General features: G+C 37.1%; 2 pseudogenes; both read right to left on the bottom strand.

The window, feature by feature from the left end:
• Positions 1 to 4555: 4555 nt before the first annotated feature.
• LOC104892147 (uncharacterized) lies at positions 4556 to 10174 on the bottom strand (annotated as a pseudogene).
• Positions 10175 to 13645: 3471 nt separating this feature from the next.
• Positions 13646 to 15534, bottom strand: LOC125492343 (putative pentatricopeptide repeat-containing protein At3g15200; annotated as a pseudogene).
• Positions 15535 to 16586: the final 1052 nt, after the last annotated feature.

Genomic DNA, 16586 nt, shown 5'->3' on the forward strand with positions numbered 1-16586 from the left:
ATTATTTATTAAAAAGAAAAAAAGAACTCGGTAAAAATAAGAAAAGAAAAGGTGCAATATAGCTGGCAGCCAAACAACTTTTTTTTATAATGATATCACGTGATATTTTTCCTCTCTCCTCTCTCTCCTCCCTTCTCCTTCAAACTCAACGCATGGCTACTGATTATTGACAAACCATGACTTTCCGGCCAAAAGCTTAAAGAAATCCGACCATGGCAGAATGGGTACGTCTTAAAGCTACAAGATCCGTCTCCAAAACGTCCCCATCAACCACCCTAGCCGTCCCCTACTAAATCCGACGTCCCCACCAATCAAGAGTCGTCACGGGGACGTTTTTCCGGCGTATCCGTCCCGTATCCGTCCCCGGTACGGGAAACGGCACTCCGGGGAAGTACCCGTGCTTCATAGCAATGAGGTCCTGTTTCAAGAATAAAGAACAAGGTTTCGTATGAAACTTTGTTTATATGGTATATTTTTATTCTTACCTTTAAAATATACTTCCTCCGTTCCATAATAAGTGAAACATAGGCATTGGGCACAAGATTTAATAAATATCACTTTCAAAAGCCAAAAAGTCGTAAAATACCCTTTTATGTTATTAAAAGTAGGAGAGAGAAAAGCAAATTACACAAGTTTATGATGGGTACTCTTGTCATTTTGTCACTTTCTTTTTTCCATTTAAGGTATGTTTCACTTATTATGAAACGTTCTAAAATAGTAAGTGTTTCACTTATTATGGAACGGAAGAAGTATATCTTAACGCGGACCACCCAAAAAAAATACTTTATTTATTGAAGAAAAAAAGAAATTACTATGTTTTTTTTTTTTTTTACATCAAAGCAACTGCAATGTGGATAATGGCATCAAATGTCCATCGAATACTAACATCCAAAAAAGAATGTTTGTGATGCTATTCTTGCGACACTTATGAATATTCCGGGCAAAACAAAAGATGTTAAGGCGTCATGACATTACTTGAAAAAACAGGGGCTTCAATCAGAGTTGTGGGCTCAGAAAAAGGGACGGAAGGAAGAAGACAGTAGTGGATGAAAGGGTTGATTAGGAAACTCGGAAAAGAAAACAGAAGGTGGAGGATTCGGATAAGAAACGGATTTTTTTCAAGTCGTTAAATGTAATTAAGGTTCCAACTGGCTACTCATCGAATATGAAGCGATTTGTTACCTTAAATGGTGAGTTGAAGTTATCGAGTATGAAATCTCACGATTGTCATGTCATGATGCAAGTATTCTTACCGATAGCAATTTGTGGGATACTTCCAAAGCATGTGAGGCACACAATTACGTAACTTTATTCATTTTTCCATACAATATGCAGCAAAGTCCTAGATCCGTCGATTCTCGATTCCTTACAGGCCAGAGTAGTTGAAACTCTATGCAAATTTGAGATGTTTTTAATTTCCCACCCACACCTCCCCACCTATGCACACCCCTGCCCACACAGACCCTCTGCACACCCACATCCCTGCCCACCACACCCCTCCTACACCCCACCCCACCCCACACCCACCTCCGCCAACCTCTGCCCACCTCCCTACCCCTGCACACCTCTGCCCACCTACCCCAACCTCCTACCCACCCCACCCCCACCCCCACCCCTGCACACTTGCCTATTTTGGCATTTTCGCGTCCAATTATTAGATTTCTAGCCATTTAGCCCCAATTTATTTTTGAACCAGTACGTAGATTTTTAGGCTTACATTTGTTGTTGGTCGAATTTTGGGAACGTAGATGTGATTTTAAGCCTATTTTGGCCGATTTGCGTCCAATTTGTACTTCTCGAGTCATTTAACTACAAATTCTTTTTTAACATGACAATATGAGGTATAATATAACTAGTGTGTAGATTTTTAGGCTTGCATTTGTTGTTAGTCGGATTTCGGGAACGTAAATGTGATTTTAGGCCTATTTTTTCCGTTTCGCATCCAATTTGTACTTTTCGAGTCATTTAACCCCGAATTCTTTTTGAACATGATAATATGAGTTATAATATAACTAGTGTGTAAAGTTTTAGGTTTGCATTAGTTGTTGGTCGAATTTCAGGAACATAAATGTGATTTTAGGCCTATTTTGGCCGATTCGCGTCCAATTTGTACTTCTCGAGTCATTTAACCCCAAATTCTTTTTGAACATGATATATGAGTTATAATATAACTATTGTGTAGATTTTTATACTTGCGTTAGTTGTTGGTCGAATTTCAGGAACGTAAATGTGATTTTAGGCCTATTTTGGCATTTTCGCATCCAAGTATTAGATTTTGAGCCATCAACTCCAATTTTTTTTATGAATATGACTATATAAGTTATAATATAACTAGAGTGTATATTTTTAACCCTCAATTTATTGTTGGTTGAATTTCGGGAAGGTATATGTAATTTTTTTGAACTATTAACTACGGTAAATGATTGAATTCTTATATTATGTGTTTTATTTCTTGGTTGTTTTGCAAAGTTATATGAACAAAAGTTTGAAGCGCTTCACCATGGAGGAATTAAATGAAGTTTGGGATAAGTTGACGATTTACCTTTGTGACGATTGCTTATGAACATTTTGGGAGGATTTTTATTTTCCTAATAATATTTACACTTTTATCAATTCTATGTACTTTATACATTAATTCAATATATTTAAAGTTATTTACAATTTTTTTTATTGCATTTTGATTTTTTTTTTTTTTAAAGGGAGGTGTTCGGTGGGGGGAAGGGATTGCCACGGTGGGTGTTAGGCTGGGCTAGGAGGTGGGCATAGGGTGGGAAGGTGTGTGTGCAGGGGTTGTGGGAGGTGGGCAGAGGGGTGTGGGAGGTGGGCAGAGGGCTGCAGGAGGTGGTATGTGGGTGGGCAGTAGAGATGGCAATATCCAGTGGACCATCCAGTCACCCAGTCCATCCGTCTTAATGGACGGGTGAAAACCCCGGTTTAAACGGATGGTGAACGGGTGACGGATTAACGGATGCGGGTGATGGATTGGATTCGGGTAGACAATTTTCATCCATCACCCGACCCGTTAATCCGACCCATCACCTGTTTATTAAAAAAAAAAATATTTTTTAGGTCCAATCCTCAAGGCCCAACTAAATGTCCAAATCTAAAAGCCCAATGCCCAACTTAATTTTCCTAATTTTTGTATGCGAATTAGTGTGATTTTGAAATTAATTTGAATTGTGGTTGTGGATCAATGATTTTGTCGGTTGAAACTTTATTTTTCTGAAATTTTATGGTTAGCATTATTTTGAGGTAATTTCACCCGATTATAACCCGATCCATCCGTTCACCCGAAAGTAAATGGATGGATGGATTCGGGTGGTGATTTTTCTAGGTGATGGATGGATCGGGTGGTGCGGATAGTAGCGGGTGATGGATGCGGGTGATGCTCCACCCGCCCCGAACCTGATCCATTTACATCTCTAGTGGGCAGGAGGTTGTGGGAGGTGGGCACAAGGTGGTCTGGTGGTGTGTGGGTGAGCAGTGGTGGGGTGGGGTGAGGTGTGGGAGGTGGTATGTGGTTGGGCAGGTGGATGGTTTATGGGTGTGGGGTGGGTTGGCAGCAGAGGGTGTTGGCGTAACAAGGTGTGGGTATTGTTTCAAAAAAAAATTGTAAAAGGACTGCGGTTTTGGGCATAAACAACAGCCCTTCTATATAAGAAGGGTTGCGGTTTATGAACAAACGCAACCCTTTTGATAATAAAGGGCTACGGTTTAGGGAAAATCGCAGACCTTCAAGTAAATGTGGTCAAAAACTACAACCCTTCCTTTTTGTTGAAGGATTGTTAGCCAAAAATGCAGTCCTTAGAACTGTTTTGACCGCAGCCCTTGCGTATTTTTCCACTAGTGCTAGGTTGGAGTTCCTTCCCTTTTATAACAGAAGTTGCAATTTCTTTTGGAGATTACACTCCTTGTCCCAAAAACTAAAAAACTATCGGGCTCTAGACCTTCAAAGGTTCAAATAGTCCACCTAGTTTGCTTTTCTGTTCTTGTATTCAAAAGAGAACATAATCAAGAGGTCATCAAAAAGATACCACCCCAATAAACTATAATTTCAACTTCGATGTAACAGAGATAATATAGATATCAAGAATTTTTTGCCAAATACATTCCTGTAAAGTTACCACTTTGTTAATTACAGCCTTTGCATTTCAATCTATTCAATTGCAACCTCAAATAAATCAAAAACTTTTAAATTAGCCCAAAAGGCATGAAAATAGGTCGAATTTGAACTACATCTTGAAAAATTTAATTTATTTGAGGCTGCAATAGAATACATCGAAATGAAAAGGCTTAATAAAGTAACCACTTTAAAGGGTTGTATTTGGAAAAAAAATAATCCAAATATCAACTTTGTTAACCGAGACCAGCAATTGAATCTCAATCAAGAACTTCTTCGGACTGCTCCCCAATCTTTTGACCTGCATTTCCCATGTTCTAAATTGGCCTAAGGTATAGCATGTGCGTTTAATTTGTAATGCAGATTGATGACCTTCCTTAAGTTTTGCATATTCCTACTCTCATCACTCTTTCTAGATTCAAACTCAAAGCAATATGAGATCATAACTCCTTTTTTCATTCAAATAAAACGACGAATATAAGTTAACTAGAAATTGAAAGTACAATATATGATCAGCGGCTCTGTAAGTTAACGTAGATGGATGAATCTTACAAAGAATCGCTTAAATCTGTCAAAAAATTACGTACTATTGGTTGTACCAGCAAGGCAGCCACGTGATCCACCAAGTGACGTCCTCAGTCTTCACTCTTTATGTACGTAGTTTCCCCCGGCAAAACTAATTGCATAAAAGCATATTGTTGGATCAAAATTATATTGTGATGTGTGTTAAATTTCAAACCAAACCTTTCTTAACCAGCAGTTTTCTTGTTTCTGAAAGTCTCCTTGAGTGAAGCAAATTTCTTCTTGCATTGGTTCACAGTTTTCCCTGGAACAGCAGCTGCTACTCGCTCCCAACGCTGAGGTGTTTCCTTGGGAAATGTTTTTAGAGCCTGAACAAGGGCTCTCTCTTGGACAGAAGACCACACATCCTGATCAGATAATGACAAAGAAGCAAGGTTATCTGTTGCTGCGACTTCTGCTGACTCTTGTTGGGTATCACTGCCGCTTGATGAAGAAACATTCGGAGGATCTTTAGGGGTTGAACTCGTAGTATCAGGCCCCCCATTCACAATTGCAACACCTTGAACCTCTTCCCTAGTACTAAGTGGTGATGAGATAGATGCTGCTGGTTTTCTTTTCTCGAGGAATGAATCAAATGCCTTGGAAGAATCCGGCTTCTGGAGAAGAACTGTTTTGGTCGCCTTTAGAATATCTTCCACTGATCTTCCAGTACCAATATACTCCGATATAACCTCCCACCTCCGCGACGTACCTTTTGGGAATTTCTGCATACCTTTTCTCAAGAGATCTATTTCTTCCTTAGCCCAAGGTTTCTCTTTCTTTTCGTGGCTACTTGATGATGTCATGATTCCATTAGATTTTGCTGCACCAGTTTGGGCGGGATTTGGCTTAGGATTTGGATTCTGATTTGGATTTGGCTTTTCCTCCCCATTGACTTCACCGCCAAGTGATTCTTTGAGACTTTTAACTTGATCGTCTTTTTGCTCCCCCTCAATCCTATCACACAGTTCCTTGAGCCGCTCCATGTTAAGTGACATACAAAGACTTTCTACATCATCTCAGAAATGTCAACACATAGTCAGATGCAACTTGAGCAGAAGTGATCGAAGACGGTTCGTCTTTGCGCAGGAGCTTCTTTTCCTTCTCTTTGCTTTCTTCTGAAGCGAAGCAGCTTCAGCAGCTTTTCTATCTTCCTCCTCTTTCTTACGCTTCTCCTCTTCAGCAGCTCGTGCAGCTTCTTCGTCTTGCAACTTCTTTGCTAAGAATTTGGCTTCCTTTTTCCGCTTCTTCTCGGCTTTCCAAATTCTTTTCGCTTAACAATCTTGGATCTTTTTATAAGCATTGTCAACAAGAGAAGTACACGGGCATATTCTTCTTTTCTAGCTTTCCTGTGAGCTTTGCATTCTGTCGTTCCATCCACTTTTATGATCACGAGATTCTGCTTGCTCAATGTCAAATTCATCTGCATGTGGAAATTCTCTCAGCTTTTGAAGGCATACCAGAAATTGTAGAATTTTATCAACCTCGTCAAATGAAGAATTATCATCTCCTAATGAAGGGGCAGGTTGGTTAACAGACCAGCGACTATTTCTCATAAAAGCAGGACCAAAAACTTTATAGAAGTCCTGTGGTGCACAGTCAGTGGGGATCTCATCATCAAATTCTAGTCGAGTCATAAATTCTTCGTTTCAGAGGGTCCATTAACACCTCATAAGATTCTTGAATGGCCTTGAAATGATTTTCAATTTCATCTTTCTTTACTTGTTTTGCAGCTTCAGTTGCTTCTGCCAGAAGGAGGGCAGCTTGTTTGTCAGGATGATATTTCAAAGCACATCACGATAATTTCTTTATCTGCTCTCGTCGCAAGGTATCTCAAATGTGCCAAGCCAACAATGCATAATGATCCTGTTGTTTACCATCAATCCAGATTTCTTCTTACTCTTACCACTATAGACTCAAAAGAAGGACAAAAGTAGGTTCTTTATCACTTGATACACTCTGATCATCCTTGTCTGAATCTTCTTCACAGTAACCAGAAAGTCTAAGTGCAGCAGAGTGAAAAGAATGGCCTGCAGGTTCAAACTTTGACACCTTGAAAGGGAGACAATTTGAAGAAACATGAGCGGCTTCCCTCTTCAAGCTCTTGTGTATAGGATATGCGTCGTACAATACTCACTTGCTGGGCCATTATTTCTTAATAAGGGCCCAGAACAAAAATAAGGGTGGTGAAACCAAGGAATAGTAGTCCAAAGATTACTCAAGTAGCACAAACAGCAAACGGCAATCTGCAAAAAAAACCATTCATGAGCAAAAAATTTAGAAATCTAGATCAGCAAAAATGCATAAACAAAAATATCTGAATGATCTTGACAGCTAAAGATTATACAAGAAAGTCTAGTAAATCAGAAAAAGTTCCTAGGAGCAAAGGTACGGCAACATGGATGTAAAGACACTACCTGACAGATGTTAGTACGTATAAATGGATACACTCAGTCTCCACTTGAAACAACAATGTTCAGATAATAACACTCAAACAATAATAGTAAAATCTACTAGCCTAGTTATACTTGAAAATTTATTACTCCTTAAAGATGCCAATATAGTGTTCCTCTCAGGTATTTGCAACTAACAACCCTAACCTCACCATCTTTTGTAGAGAATTAGCCCATGCCTAGGCTGCACATAAAAGAAAATTGCTGGGGCCTAAAATGTTGAAGCAACCATCAAGTGGACCTACCGGCCATTTATTAAAAACCAACCAACAGGGGTGAGGATGCAAACCAACATGGAATTATCCATCAAACAAAGTCCGAGTACAATGTATTAATTCAAGGAGATGCAAAAAAAGTCCAATTGAAGTTGCATAATATGACATGAATCAAGGAAATCAACAACATCATTTTGTACAAGCCCTTTCACAGTAAAGAAAAGCATTAGCACTATAGTTTCACATAGATACTGAGTTTAGATCCTGCAGGTCGATGTGAAAAGAGCAATAACTACAAACAAACACAAGTGATCAATTTGTCTTCCATCAGATTCTTTCATGAAATGTTGGCTTACCCTTGCTTATACTCTTGGATCATATTCATTTTTAAATGTGTTTCTATTAAGAAGTATATCCAAAAATCACAGGTTAAGCACTAAATGTTAGGGACTCCTTGCAAGGTCAACTAGGTCAATCCAGCCAACCAACAGGAAGCTTTCTGTGAGAACATACATAGTAATTAGCGAATCCAAGGGGCTCTTGCAATTATCATGGCAGGCTTATTCATCACCTATCAAAGGTCATTAACAGTTATTATGGCCTTATGGGTAGATTATATCTTGCCGTACACTAGTAAATGTGGCTTTGGGCACTACATCACTTAAACCTGAAGCTCTAGTGATGTATATCTCACCAACTACTGTTCTAAATATTTAACAACCTGCTTTGGGACAATTTTACTTCACAGAACATTTCTCTTCTGCGATTAACTGGGCTGTTGATGAAAAGGAGGTTGATAATAACTTAGACAACAATACGATGTGGCAAACAGATTCTGATGCACACAGAGCAAGGAGACAGACACTATGGCCCTAGTCACTTCACTGATTTTTACTCAACCCACTTATTTGGTTTAAATTGAACTACTTATTTTTACTAAATATCATTGTTTAAGATGATCTGAACATGCATCCAAGAACATAAGTAATTTCTTATTACAAAGATACTAAAATTCTAGAATATGATTAGTACTATATAGTAATAGGAAGAAAGATGCATAGATAATCACACAATTAACCATCTCACAAAAAAATCCACCAACAAAACTGTATATAAATGATCCTGTGCTCTATGATTCAACAGTAGCTCTGTTGACATTTTTGTAAAATATCGCCTCAAAATAGCCAACTTCATTGCTTGTGACAGACCAGCAATTGCTGCCTTTTTACCCTTACGAATTGTAAATTTAAAAAACAGAATAAGGCTTCATGAAACTTTGTTTAAAATGTATTCCACCATTTTGGGGAGACAGTTGAACAGTAAGTAAAATGCAATGTTACTTGCACTATAAATGGTAAGCTGAAAGACAAAATTTAAGCTTCTAGTTGCCTTCAAAATCTAAAAGTAAGTTGTTGAAATTCAAGGATATTTTTGGATTGCCACATTTAACAAATCTTCCAGTAAAAATGTTTCTCACTTCTCTACATCAAGTTAGAAGAGGAAACTGCAGAATCTCAACTCAAAACATTGCTGCGAGTATTTTACAAGATCCTCGAAAATCAAGCTGTATACAAAAGGAGTCAAGACATCTTCACAGCATATGCAAGAAATCTACTAAATTAAGTATGTTTACCATTACTCCGACATCTGGGAATATCCACAAATTAACCAAATTTCATTGGCGGTATATAATCTCACACAAAGCCATGTACTTCCTAGGTTGAGGCAAGTCTAAACAACAATATCTATTATTCCAGAAGTGTCAAAGAACCCATATACAATTCACCAGCTATTTCTATTTCTTCCCAAAGCGAACCATATTTACTTGCACACCAAACCAATGCTGCCAAACCACCAAACCATCTTTTGAAGATATATGGCCATTCATTATACTGATAACGAACCAAAACAACAAAACATCAAAATCATATTCGATGTAAGACAACCTCAACACGTCTATCGCAAGTAATCCTATTAAGCATCTCCAATTCTTATCAACAAACTACAAAACAAAAAACAAACAAACACATAGTACTAACATCTCAAAATCTTTCCGACAGTGAACACGTCTATCAAGCGTAATCGTATTAAGCATCCCTCCAATTCTTATCAACAAACTATAACAAAAAAAAAAAAAACAATTAAGCACATAGTACTAACATCTCAAAGATCGTTCCACCTCAACCTCCCTCAGCTCACACCCACTAAACGTGCTGTATTAAAAACACATCATAGAGAAACCATTTACTTAAAAGAGTTAAGTTATCAACAGTTGCCAACTACGCTAAAAACAAACAACAAACAACTTGAAAAACCTTGATCCACAAGAACCAACTACATGAACTTAAAAACTACACAAACAAACGCAAAACCCTAATCCAAATTAAAAATTCATGCTAAAAAGCTTCCAACTTTATAGGTTGCCCGCAAATTTAAAACTGTTATCTATTGATCTCAAATTAAAGAAACACAAAAGAAAAACAAAGAAGCTAGAAATTAAATAAAATCAAGAACAAAAGGATTACTATTAAGAAAGAGAAGAAAGTAACCTGGGTTTTAATTGAGTGATTGTGAGTTTCAGAGAAAGATTCGAAGAGAGAGAGAGTAGAGATAAAGAAAGAGAAGAAGGGGTTTTCTGGTGGCGCTACGATTTTAGCAGTAAAATTGAAGGAAGTGGAGGAAGTAGGAAATGTTAAGGAACCCTAAGTCTCAAACAAAGAACCTTAAATGCGGGTTATCGGGTACTTGTAGACCATAAAAGGCAATCGATACCCGATTCGGTATTATACTACCGGGTTTTTTTCAACAAAACTTCACAAGGTTGGACTTGGGGTAAGAGAATTTAGGGTATACTCCGTACGAATCAAAGTTGGTCTGTTTGTACTAAGTCGAGTTTGATTTGATTTTGTCTTCCTTTTGGATTAGGATTAAGGTTGGTTTTGGGTCATATGATTTGGATTCAAGTAAAATTTAAGTCTATGATCTTTGAGAGTGGTGAATATGTTGAAATTGAAATATTAGAAGAACATGATAATAAAGATCTAATTAAGTAAAAGTAGGCTAAGTTCAAGATTAAAGAAAATATAAAATAAATCAATTGGCTAAAAATTAATTATAAATTTTTAAGACGATGAGTATATATGTTTAACAAGAAAGATAATTCTCTCAAAAAAAACAAGAAAGAGAATTATATAAGATTACAAGTATACTACTACTACTTTGTGAGGGTATTATAAATGTTAAGGCCAGTATTGGTCGTTTATGTTTTTTTTATATGATAATAATTTGGCTAAGTCAATCTCGAGTCAGATTAATTTCTTGTATAATATTTCAATTCTAACTAATTTGAATAGAGTTTAAAATCATATAAGATTTCATGTCCAGTTGTACGCAAAATCTAGATTGAGGTAGAACTCTTAAACCATTCTTTGTGGATCTTTATATGATGACAAGTTAATTCTTGATAGTGTTTCCGACATGTCACCTTTTCTCAGCAATAACATGGTGCCACGTCATAATTTGCTGATATGTTTGGGATGTCTTATTATAAATACTAGACACGAGTTTTAAACACATGACCTCTATATATTATCAAATACTCTAAATACCATGTTGTGTTATACTCCATCCGTTTCCTAAAGATCTTCCCTCTTTCCGTTTAAGGGTGTCTCCAAAAGATTTTCCCTCTTTTGCTTTATTCCTTATTTGGCAAAACAAATTTCCTTATTTACCCTCTCATGTCACTATCATATGGTCCATCATTACATTATTAATTCAATTTTACTCTATTTCTTTCTCCTACTTTAACCCCTTTTCTTTGTTATATTTATTTAACCCCTTTCTCTCTCCTACTTTACTCACATCATGCCCCACACAACTTGATTTTCCTTGGTATCTATAGGAATAGTAAGTGGGAAGATCTTTAGGAAATGGAGGGAGTAATTTTGTGTTATTATTATTGGCCAAAAAGATAAGTCCCAATAAAAGAGTGAAAAAGGTGTAACCAATGCTTGAATGCAAGACTTTTTACACGTAGAAGTTATGAATTTCATTAATCAAATTAAAGAAGTTATATCTTTTGCAACATACACCAATTTGTTTATTATACATGAGAAAACAAAAAGGGTAAAACGAATATTATGACAAGGTTTAGTTTGTAATTAATTTGATATAACAATAACTTATAACCTCCCTTCATGTTTACAGCAACACCGCCATTAGGTTACTATTTTAAAATCCATTTCATTTAAATTAAAAACGATATTTTTAGAAAAATCAACAATTTAAACTCCTTTCATCATAATTTACTTGCAATGGTTTAGCTTCTATACAATTCACATATCTATTTTGACTATATTTCTAACTTTGTTTAAAGGGAAATATAAATTTCATTAATCGAAAGGCGTACGACATCTACAATTTATATTAAACGAAATACCATCTAAATTGATCAAATAAAATGCCCCAACTATATAACTAGGATAATAACGTACCAAATCTAACAATATAGCATATTCCTCGTTTGTATGCTGAATCATGCATCATTCTATGGGAGCATCTACCATTCTGACCTAGTTTTGAGAAGATAATTCTTTATGTAACCATATTTTTTAAAAAATCTAAATGTATATGAAAACAAGTGTTAGTACATAAAATGCTAAATCTTTCCCCATGTATAGTTCACATAAATATATAACTAGGATAATAATGAACTAAATCTAACAATATAGCATATCCCTTGTTTGTACATTGAATCATGCATCATTCTACAAGAGCGTCTACCATTTGTGACATAGTTTTATAGAGATAATTCTTTACGTAACCATATTTTTTAAAAAACTAATAGTACATGAAAACAAGTGTTAGTATATAAAATGCTTAACATTTTCCCATGTATATTTTCAATATGGAATTTTTTTTTTAATAAAAAAAACAACCTTTTATAACCATTTTTTTCAAAAAGCGGCCTTTTATGACCTTTTTTTTCAAAAAAACTACCTTTTAAACTTTTTTTCCTTTAAAAAACTACCTTATATAACAATTTTTTCAATATACTACCATTTTATGTTTATAGTTATTATTAATCATTAAACGATCGTCGCCTTAAGGGTTGCTACTGGTGGCCGGGGCATGCGCAGCGGAAAAAGACGAGGGAAAGTAGAGGGGGGAGTGATAAGCATTTTGTGGTGACCCCCATTATTGGTGGTTAAACATCATTAAGAGGTTAAATCATAAATGGTGGTATATTGAAAGAAATTTGTTATATAAGGTAGTATTTTGAAATTAAAGAAAATTTTTAAAAGATAGTTTTTTGAAAAAAACTTGGTTATAAAGGTACTTTTATGAAATTTTTCCTTTCAACTTTTTGAGTTTTTACTAACGATTTTTTAACCATATACCCCTGGCAAATTGTAAAATTTACCATATACCCCGATGTTTCAGATATTCACCATATACCCATGAGTTTCGAAAATGTTCACCAAAAAGGCAAAAACCATTTTCTAACGAATGTTATCTTGTCATTTGCGTTTTTACAATAGTCATTATTAACCCCTAAACGCAACCCCTAACCCTGACCCCTAACTCTAACCCTAACCCACCGCCCCTCCCCTCCACCTCCACCTCCGGAACCCCCCGCAGTCTCTTACCGTTCCCCCACCCTTCGATGTCCTTGCCACATCGTCCCTCCCCCTTCAATTTCTTGTTGTCGAGTCCCCCTCCCCTTCAATTTCTTACTACAATAGGGTTAAGGTTTTGCTTGGTGGCGGGTGGCTGGGGAAATCGAAAGGGAGGGGTTTCGGGTTGCGAGGGTGGCGGCTGGGGGTCTCTGTGTGGTGGATGGGTTGTTTGTGTGTGGGGAGGGGTTGCGGGGTGGATGGGAGGGGAGGGAAGTTGGGGGCTGGGGGTTTGATGCAACATCGTTAAGGTCTGTTTGGTGGTGGCTGTCTGGGAAAATTAAGGGGATGGATGGGGCTGGGGAAATCGAAGGGGAGGAGTTGCAGTTGGGGGGTCTGCGTGATGGTGGGTGGGTTGTCTGTTGGGGGGTTGCGGGGGATGGAGGGGAGGGGAAAAGGGTTGGGGCTACGCTGGGGGTAGCATATGGAGGGGTGGTGGGTTAGGATTAGGGAACCAAATTAAGGGTAAATAATGACAAAATTGTAAACAACACAAAAGGCAAGTTAACGTCCATTAGAAAAATGCATTTGGTGAACGTTTTCGGAAACTCATAGGTATATGGTGAATATCTGAAACACATTGGGGGTATATGGTGAATTTTTCGATTTGTCGGAGATATGTGGTGGAAAAACCATTTTACTATTTGATGATTAAACAGGCCTATAAAATTGTACCTAAGAATCTTTAGATCCACCTTAATATACAGAGACCTAATTAACTAACTAAAACCTAACAGTCATATATCAGAGGATGGTTATAAGCAACAAAGTCCTAAGCAATGTTCAGCAACTTTCGTCTATCCAGACATTGGCAGACAATATGGTATTTGCTAGATTATTCGACACCTTTCACGCTCATCTTCATTTTCATGCATCAAACAACAAGTTCGTCCTTGGCTCCGGCATCATTCCCTTTGAAGTCATTTCTTTGAAATAATCCAACGCCTCTACTATTCTCCCTTGGTCATACCGACCATGGATCATTATCGTGTAAGATCGCTGATCAGGTCCCATACCATCGTTGGACATTTGCTCCCAAGTTGATTGAACCAGTTTCTCATTATCCCAATTCATATACAGCTTAAGTAGCAAATTATGCAAGTCACCTGTCATCTCACATCCATTTGATTTCATTCTTTCTAGCAGACTCTGAACTTCCTCTAGACTCTTTGCAGATGTCAACAAGTGACTATATGTTCTAGAATTTGGGGAAACATTCCCTCCTTTCTTCTCCATTTCATCCAAGAACTGGAACACTATATTCATCCTTCGAATCTTACACAAGTGCTTAATAAGACAGTTGTAAGTAACCACATCAGGTTCACAATCTTTCTCATTCATCTCACGCATTATCTGAATTGCTTCAGGTATACTTTTCTTAAAGCACAGCCCGTCAATGACACTGTTACATATTACGACATCAGGGTTGCAACCCTTCTGCCACATCGCATGTAACAACTTCACCGCTGTACTAATTTTTCCGGACTTGCATAGTGCGTTTATGAAAGTCCCATATGTGATTTTGTCGGGTCTACACCTAGAACGGATGATCTCATTCCAAAATCTTTTGTTTACGTATATTGCCTAACACACACCATCCATTAAGAATAATATTCCAAGTCTTGGTATCATACTGAAACTCACCTTTCTTTGAATGAACAAAAATTCAGCAGCCTCAACATGCTTGTACCGGCACAAAGACATAAGAAGTGTTTGGAAAGCAATTAAATCAACCTTAAGCTCATACTGCTTCCTCTTATAGAAGAAGTCAATTGCATCATCAATCTTATGAGCAGCAGCATATCGATGAACCACAATCCCATATGACCTCTCATTCACGATTCCTCTTTAAACATATCGTCAAATAATTGGTCGAGTTCGTTAAACCGCTTTGCCTTGCCAGTATTCCAAGCATTTCATTGTAAGCCTTAATCCCTAGGAAAGACCCACTTGGATTATTAGACACCCAGCTGAAGAATTGAAATGCTGACTTCCAATCAGATTGAAGTCGTCTAAGAACATCAAGGACAAGATTCTCACTTAAAGAAAGTCCCACTATCAGAGTTGAATACTTTAGTTGAGCTATTTGAGAATTTTGACCAAGTTCTGAGCCTTTAAAGCAATCTTATCAATGTTGATAGTTTGCTCTTTCGAATCATTTAGTTCTTGGAACTCAGTTTCTTGATTGGTTAAAACTGAAACTTCTTCAAGGTGGAAAGCACGAAATCTGACCAACTTGGAGGGAAAACATGTAGGAGCATTGAGAAATTGATACTGGGGTACTCCCGCTAATTTACATTTCAAATCGTGTTGTACAAATCATCGGCATATGATAAGTAGCCGTCCAAACTGACGATGCATTGTAGTCTCCTCTGAATCTCAACAAAGCCAAATGAAGTTCTCAAAAGGCAATGCTAAAGCTCTATTCCTTCATAATGGCCCCAGTATCAAAGAAGGGGAGAAAAACCAAGGAAAAGGTAGTCCAGCAGATGCTCAATCAGCACAAACCAGCAAACTATAGTGCAAATAATCATGTGACAACAAAAAGAATTTTAGATAGGCAACATATGCATCAAACAAAAGAATCCAGAAGATCTCGAAGTTAAGTAATATAAAAAAAATCATTTTGATCAGCAAAGGTTTCCAGGAGCAAAGGCCAAGCAAGACAGATATTAACACACAGTCTGATATACTTTTTTGCTAAATATAAATGGATACTCTCCAAAATCTCCTTCCTGATCAACAATGTCCAGTAATAATGCTCAAATCAATTCAGTATAACCTAAAGTCCTAAACCACATATTTAATCAATCAGGCTGAAAAAAGAGATCACCTAACAAATAAAAAGGAAAAATTAATAATACAATGAACAGAGTCCAGAAGAAAGGGTAGGACAAAGTCATGGGTGACAGGGATAGGATGGAAGGGTTACAGAGTGCACAGAGACACATAGGCAAGGGGACAGATAATAAACTTCAGCAAGATAATAGAATAAGAAAAATACTGTTGACAGATGCAAATTCTGTCAACAGTACTCCTGCCTAATCTGGACAAAGATCATCTGTGTCCTTGATAAACGGAAGGCGGCAACCCCACTAGATCAATTCAGCACATACCCCAAGGAGAAAATGTATAAGGTTTAACCACTAATTTTATCATTTTTTGTTCCATTGCAGATTTGAAGTTTCTCCAATAAGAAAAAGAGCACCCTAATTTTCTCCCAATAAGAATCAATATATTTTGGAACCAGAAAAAAGCATTTGTACAAAGTAGGAATTACCCTGTCCTACAGTGATAATTTCACATAACAACTGGAACTAGGTAACAAAAAATGAGATCAAAGCCTAAGCGTTACAAGAAGCAAGTCTATTGCACCCAAAGGTTGCTGAGAGCAGTAAAACTACGAGGATACAGATGATCCTTGTCCTCAAGTAATGAAGAGCACTCAGCTAGATAATTATTAACTACCCTACAATTGTTAAAATCAAACATATATCTTCCTTGTAATCACCCATAGGACAGATGAGTCATGTATACACTACATTCATGAATTATTGTGGAA

This window comes from Beta vulgaris, chromosome 1 (assembly GCF_026745355.1).
Source record: "Beta vulgaris subsp. vulgaris cultivar EL10 chromosome 1, EL10.2, whole genome shotgun sequence".
Lineage (NCBI taxonomy): Eukaryota > Viridiplantae > Streptophyta > Magnoliopsida > Caryophyllales > Amaranthaceae > Beta > Beta vulgaris.